We start from the raw sequence: 8,241 nt of genomic DNA, 5'->3' as shown, positions 1-8,241 counted from the left end.
ATTTTCCTTCTAAATTTTTTTTTTTCCCTCTACAACCTGTGAGATTGAGCCTTCTAAATACAAAACTCTGATTCTGTCTTTTCCTCTTCTGTTCAAAAGTTGTCCATGATTCTTTCAATTCTTTCCAGATACATTAACAACTAAGGCCTTGTTTCTAACTCATTTTTCATCAGACTCTTTCCTATCCACCACTTTTCAACAGCATGGAACTTCTTGCATTTCCCTATCCCCTGTGCAATCTCATCCTTGAAGTCTTTGTACTTTCCGCCCTCCATGCCTGGAACATTCTCCTAATATGTTCCATGCCTGGAACATATCCCTAACTGCTGTTTAGCTCCTACCCCTCATTTTGTGCTCAGCCCAAGCAGTCAGAAGGTTGGCTGGGAAGCCTCCCTCTTTGGGTTACATTAAGTACCCTCCTGCTCTCAGAGGTCCTCCTGCTTCTCACCAGGAGCACCCACCAGGCTCTCTCCTGAAATGATCATCAGTCCTGCCCCCCTCTGAATTCCACAAAGTGAAGGAGGTAGTAGATCTTGCTTACCACTGCAGCCCTGGTACCCATTTGATTCCTTGGCATATTTAGGTGCTCAATAATTACTGAGTAAGTGTATTAATGAATAAATGAGCAAATCCAATAGCTTAGGCTAAAACCAGATCAGCTTGCCTCTGAGTCCATATTTTTTCTATTTCCTGCTTGACTTATTTAGACTCTTCTACTTTACAGTCTCATTCTGGGCATAATAACCACAGGGGGTGGGTGGGATTGTATGGAAATGACATCACTATCTGGTGTTACATTTGAGAATGCAGCAGGATACTCTTGACCCAGTTTTAGATGATGTCATGTTCCACTTGGTAAAGGCAATAAAGAAGAGCTGGATATAGACCTAACCTCATGCAAATCTTTCACAGGAACCACATCTGGACCTCACTTCTGGGCTCACCAGTGGAATGAATCTAGAATCATTTAAATACTTTCAGGGCAATTATAGAAGGACTCGGAATATAAAAATTAATACCAAAAGCCCATTTCATAAAGTAAAACAGAATAATGCTTATTAGAAAATGAAAGTCATATGAGCAGCCCTGGCGATGGACTAGGAATTAGTGTTGCAGCTGCATTTTGAACCAGTTTTAAGCTAGAAATAGAAAGCAGAGGAGGAGCTGCTAAGAGACTATCACTATAATTCAAGCATGAGTTCCCTAAAGCAGGGGACTGATTTTTCAGAGGGAAGAGGAGCCATTTCTGATTTCAGTTCACTGGATGATGCTCAACTTCTGACTAGGCCAAGTTCTAGAAATTGGCACCAATCCATAGTCACTGTTTTTTCTCCACTTTCATCAGGGATCATTCACTTTATTTGGTTTCTTCTCACTCTTTTTTTCTCTCTTTGCATCCCAACACACTTTATATAGAGAGCTTCCATGCACTAATATTTATCTTCTCTGGCCATGTAAAGCGCTCCTGCATTTTTGTACCAGAGTCGGCTTTAGACAAATTCATTTGGTGGACAGTAAGCTGTTTATATGCAGATACTGTTTTTATTCATCTTTGTATCTTCAGTGCCTAGCCCAGTGTTAAATGGAACTGAAGCAAAAAGTTAATCCAGATAGCTTGATTAAAAGCAAATGATTAAACTGACATTAGAATGAAATGAATAATTCTTTCAGTCACAATATTTGGAATTTGTGCACATAAGCAAAACATAAAAATTCTTTATGTAGGTCTAAACGCAGTGAGACGCAAATTATATAATAAACAGTTTTGCGTTCTCTAAGGTCATGTCTAAATGTTGCCCTAGAATATAGGGAAAGCAATGAGACAAGGGATGTGATAAGATAAGTACACGACTGAGTGTCAAGTGAATTATGCAGACACCAGTTACTCCACGTTCAGGAGTGAGATCATTTTGGATTGCATTTAAGGGTGAGGATTTAAGCTGGGTCAAGAAGAGGGGATAAGATTGGAGAAAAGAATGGAGGCTGGTGACAAAAATGTATCTGACAGGAGGAGGACAAATGCTTTGTGCTACCTTAACCTTAACAAATAGCCCAAGACCACAGATATAAACAGGCCAAGCAGTCTTTGAAAGGCTAAGGAAATCAAGGGAAAAACGTAGTGGGCTTTTTCTTTTTAACTTTCCAAACACAGAGGATGAGAGATTTGAGCTTTTGTTAGGTAAAAACTGGCCGGCCTGTTCCAGCGCAATGTTTCAGGCAGTCAATACGTTCCCAGGGACTCCCTTTTTATTCTGTCTAGTTGTTGACTCTTTGTAAGAGCCTAAGTGTGTCAACACAGGTGACATTTTGCTGTTTGACTCTGACAGAAGAAACTCCATATTTTATGCCGTGCGTGCTTATTATTTGTCATCCTCATTATGCCATTAAAACAACTTTCTGGAAATAGTTTACTTTGTAGAGAGAAAAAGTAGTGGGTTTTAAGGTAAAAGAATGAATCAGATTTAGTGGGTCAGGGCCTGGTTCTCTTGCCAGTCAGGGCTGGAACTGCAGGAGACTCTCTTTGAGTTGTGAGTCACTGTTGAGGTTCACCCTGTGTGCTGCAGGTGTGATGCAGAAGACCCCAAGAAATTGTTCATTCCTCCCCCTTTATGGCCCTATGTTCCCCTTCGAAACAGCTCCTACCAACTTAGAGTCAAAAAACACAAGTGTCTCAAGTCTCTTCAGAAGGGGACAAACAAAAACAAAACAAAAACCAAAATCGGCAGTCTGTGCTGGTGTTTTTGGAGCCTTTTCTTTTCAGCTTTTTATATTTCACACCAGCTACACTAACCACCACTGTTTGTTAAAAACTCTCATTTCAGAAGAAGAACCATTACTCATCCTTCCCCAGGAATGAGAGATTTGTGAGATGTCTGCCATTATAGTGACTGTTCACCTCCTCGCTAGAATACCATATTATTTTTCCTTAAGTTGAAAACCTCCACGGGGAAGTCATTCAGTTCTCTCAACTCACAATAAGTTAATAGGCACGTACCTTGATTATAGAACTGTTCTCTGAGAGGTGGTTTCTAAATGTCTCAAGTCAAATTCTTAGCATTTGGTTCTGTGATAGGATGATCCACTGATTTGGTATCAAAATCTAATTCAGTGGCTCTCAAACTATGTCGAGTATCAGGATCTACCAGAGAGGGGACATGTTACAACACAGATGGTTGGCTCCACCTTCCGAGTTTCTAATTCAGTAGGTCTGGGGCGGGGCCAGAGAATTTGCATTTCTAACAAGTTCCCAGTTGCTACTGCTGCTCTGAGCATCAGACTTTGAGTCACAGTGATCTGTTATTCAGATCTCTGCTTGTCGTAGAGATGGGTTAGAGTGGTGTATGATGTTTCACTAAATTTAAGACCTGACCAACTCCAAGAAGGTATTTTGATATAGCTTTCAAATTTGAAAGATCCTAAAATTTTATATAATTCACAGTGGGCTGTCATGGATAAAGACATGTTAGTGACCCAGCTGGAAGATCTTTAACAGTTGTAGGAATTCTTGGCAATATTTCTGAGTGTCTCCAAGAAAAAGGAATCAATACAAAATTATGTTCCCTGGTAGTCGTGAATCAGAAACTGGAGTTTGTATTTGAATGGAGGTAAGGGCTCATAAGTAATATGGAAGTGAAATCCTTTTGAAAAATGCTTAAAATTTGGCAACAAGTAAACAAGGTCTCTGAAAATTGAGAAAAAACACTGTCTAAAGTCTGTGGACTTGACTCCCAGGAATGGGCTGCTTCCAGCTTTTGGCCTACTAGCTCCAACCCACAGATTGAGTATCGTGTATGAATTTGAGATTTGATCAAGCTAACTTGGTAATGGTAGACAACAAGATGGGACTGTTCTAAGCTTACATATGATACTTCATAGTGATCGAAATGACCAAAACAACTATCCAGAAATAGCTACTGGGGCTGCTTTGCGTAATGACTGAAGACCAATTTTAGCTAAAGTGGAATTAGAGAATTTGATTTAAGACAAAATAAAACAAAATAATAGAACCTATAAAATTGCAGGTCTAGTAAATCAATCATTAGCTATTTATATTAGAATATTATCTAAAGCAAACAAATGACATCTTGGATATAACTGAAGATCTTTTTAAAGGTCCCAAGTAATTTTTTAAAAAATTGTGAAAGTGAAATGTATATTCTAACATGTATAAAATATAAATGAAAGCCCAGCCCCACCTTATTTCAAATGATATATCTAGGGAAGGAGAGTTTTATTTGGTATTTTTTAAAAGAAGATTTAATTCTCTGAATCAACAGAAGGATTTAGGTATTCCTCTAATATCAGAGTTGAAGATTTATGCTGTCTGGTTTCAGGAGTAGCTTCCTGGGTAGGCTCTCCCCTCCTGCAGGGAAGGGCAGGGCAGCATACCACCCCCTGGAGGCTTTGTGAGGTACTCAGATAGAGGCCAGATGCCCACCTATTGGGGATGATGGACGTGGATTTACCTCACCTTATTATTACTGAGAGAATAGTGTTATAAGATCTAAAATGTTACCCATCTTTGTATCTGTCTTCTTGGCCTTCCTCCTGTTTCAGTGAACGAGGTTTTCTGCTTCTCTCACAAGTCATTCTATTGATTTTTGCTCTAGATCCCATCTCTTCTCATCTTCAAAGCTTTTGTGACTTCAGCTGTCCTCTCAGTCTTCTGCCAGCTTGCTGTCCAATTTCTCTGCTTCCCTACTGATCCAAAGTTCTCAAAAGAAATGTCCACTTTCTCCATGTTCTCATCTTTTATTCATACATTGACCCATATCTAATCTGGCATCCACCCTACTACTCCTTGTTGAACTCTGCAACATTTGACATTATTTACCACTCCTTCCTGTGGTATCTTTGTGTTTGTTGTCTTCTGCTGCATAAGCAATTACCCTAATTTAAATAGTAGCTTAAAATAACAGACATTTATTATGTCACACGCGTCTGAGAACCAGGAATATAGGAGTAGCTTAGTTGGGGAATTATGGCTTAGGGTCTCTCATGAGGCCAGGGCTGCAGTTGTCTGAAGGCTTGACTGGGGCGAGGAGATTCACTTTCAGGATGGCTGTCTCACATGGCTGTTGACTGGAGGCCTCCGAGTTTCGCTGTGCAGGCCTTTCCACAGGACAACCTGGCTGTACTCAACACATGGCCACTGGCTTCTCTTGAAGTGAGTGGTCTGAGAGAGGGGAAATGTTAGGGCTTGGTCTCAAAGTGTCAGAACATCACTTTTGTTTTACTCATTAGAAGTGAATCACTTAGTCCAGCCCACACTCAAGGGTAAGGAAATTAAGCTCTGTCTGAAGGAATGATTATCAAATACTTTGTAGACATAGTTTTAAATCACTTACTCCTCGTCTCTTGATTTTGTTTAAGCCACTCTCCTCAGTTTTCCCCTGACTTTACTGGCTGCTCTTTTTCTGCTATTTTAGCCCACTTTTTCATCTCTGCCCTGTCTTCATAATGGTAAGAGTTTATCAAGATTTAATCCTGGATTTTTGTCTTCTACCCTGTTCTTTCTTCCCCTTCTCCCCCATTATGCTCTCTCCTTTTCTTTGTAACCTCAAATAATATCTATTTGACATTATTCCTAAGTGTCCATTTTTAGTCCTAGCCTCTTTTTAGAAACACTTATATATCAGTTTATTCCACTTTTGTCATTGGAAAGATTTTACATTTCTAAATTTCAACTCTTGGTCATCAAAATCTGCTTCTCCTTCACTTTTCCCCATCTCTACAAGCATCTCAATCCATTGTTGCTGAAGCCAGAATCTGAGTGCCATTTTTATTCCTCCTTTTTCTTTATCACCAGTATATATCTATGTTCTTCCATTTTAAACACTTTTATTGGATTATATTTTCTTCTCTTGCCTCTCATTTTTCCTTCTTCTTCCTTCTCTTCCTCAAACAACAAAAGAAAATTTAAAACTATTTGATGACTGAAACAGAATTATTTTTATATTTCTTTTCAGTTTTTATCTTGTGTGCTTTACATTTTTTGAGTCATGGTTTACACATAATTTTATCTTCCACAATATTTCCTTTTGGTTTAAATAAAAACTATAATTTATTGTCTTACATAGGTAAATACTCCAAGAGAAATGGCTGGCTCCAGAGCTCTAGGATGGGTATCTCTTTCTCCATCTCTCATTTCTGCTTTTCTTTTGTTGATTCCAATCTTGGGCAGGCTTTTTCCATGTATATGTGATGCCCGGAAGCTCTAGACTTAATCCTTTCAGCTATGTGAAAAGCAGTTTGCTTTTATTATATTATGGCCCTTCTAGGTTCAATTACATTAACAAATATTGTTGATAATTTTTAGTGAGATTCTATTGGTGATAGACTTGCTCAATTTTAGTTTATCTAAAAAAATGTTTATAGTTGGTTGAGTCAATTATAAATTGACAGTTTTGGAATATTATTCCATTGATTTCTATCTTCTATTATTGCTGTCTAGAAGTCAGCTGTCAGTCTAATTGTCATTTCTTTTAAGTAATTTGTCTTCTCTCTCTGACTGCTTTTAGGATCTTTGCCTTTGTTTTCATGCATGTCCACTGTGTTGATGAGGATAGGAAAAAAAAGGTGAGTCAACCAGTAGGTATAGGCTCAGGTTAGGGTAAGTAACACAGTCAAGGAGAAATTTATTCCAGGATGATCCATGCATAAATATTTGACCTTAAGGTGCTTAAATTTTCCGAGTTCATGAAATAAACTATTGGAGGTGATCAAAATAGAGATTTAGCTTAAGTGAGGACTAGTAACATTTTTTTTTTTAATCATATTCGACTGTCGTTTTAGGGCATTACTAAGAAACCACCACAATGAATGTTTTCTTTTAATTGCTTTGTCGAAACTTGTGTTGTTTATTACCTGACTCTAATTTGCATTATTTATGTAAGGGGTATATCTTTGTGAATAGGTTTTGATACTGAGGATACCCACGAGGTAGTACTGAATTATTTATCTTAAAAATACTTTATATGGCAGACAGGATTTTTAGAAACCTCATTTTATCCATTTTTTTCCCCTCTAAGATTCAGTGCATCACTAGAGAATTCCTTTCTCACATGTTCATAAAAAAATTATTTCCAGTTTTCCATAACTTTCGGTAGACTATAGATCTTACCAAGTTCTCCTAATACCTAATTTATTTTTTCTGCTGCATATCATCTTTTAAATTGTTATCAGTAAAAATAATCATGTTACTCATATTAGCCTTTTATCTATTTAAAGTAAATTACTAAGTTTCCCTCGAGCCTTTTCTTTTCTAGGTTAACTAAGCCCTATTTCTTTATATTTTTCTCATCAGGGAATGTTTTCTAATCATTTTCATTGTTCTTTCCTGGACTCTTTCCAAATTTTCAGTATCACGTTTCAGTGAATGAGCCAATAACTGGGCAATTAATTAAAGCTTGACCAATGGTGAGTGAGAGTGGAGACTGAACCATGGTTATTATATTCACATGGCTAATTATAGATCCTGTGCTATCATATCATATCATAATATTCATTGGGATTTATTCCCAATGAATATTATCTAGTTCTAAGCATCCAAAAGTGTTATTTCTTCCTTCAGAGCCTTAAACATGCCACCACAGTATCAGCTCAACAATTTAGCATTAAAACAATTACTCTTTCTTACAGAAAGGCTGAGAATTTTTGCCAATGAAAGCTATTTTAGGTCGATTGCCTGAAGCATTGCATTGCATTGCTTTAACTGGTGTACACAGAAGATACTTAGGTATGTCTTTGTTTACTTATTTTTGCTCCTTTATCTCTGTCTTTGTTTGGTTTGAAGTCAAATAAAGAAAGGGTATTATGGCCTCCTTTTTATGCCTATTTGTCCAGGACCTGTTAGTCTCAATAATGCACGAGGCCACTGAGAGCTTTGCAGAGAAGTTATATTATTTCATTTTTCACTTTCCTGATCAATGGATCTGGAGAAACTTAGAGTTTTTCTTGAATATTGGGGCCCTGGACAATCTGGAGGGTAGAAAACTCCATAGCTCCCTTTCTTCCGAAGGCAGCTCTGAAGCGGCTGGGTTAATTCTGTTCCCTCTGCACTCAGCATGTTCTCCACAGAGCATTAGTCACTTCAGTTCTTCAAGGGCACTGAGAATTGGACATGAATATAATTTCATTAGCTCTAGACTAACCAATGCATTCTCTATGTTGATGACTTTTAAAAGTAAAACCACATGTTAATCAAAATAGTATGTAAATACTATTTACTAGATTAATTAG

This window comes from Pteropus alecto, unplaced genomic scaffold (assembly GCF_000325575.1).
Source record: "Pteropus alecto unplaced genomic scaffold, ASM32557v1 scaffold20, whole genome shotgun sequence".
In the NCBI taxonomy this organism is placed as follows: domain Eukaryota; kingdom Metazoa; phylum Chordata; class Mammalia; order Chiroptera; family Pteropodidae; genus Pteropus; species Pteropus alecto.
Note: the sequence above shows the minus strand (reverse complement) of the source record.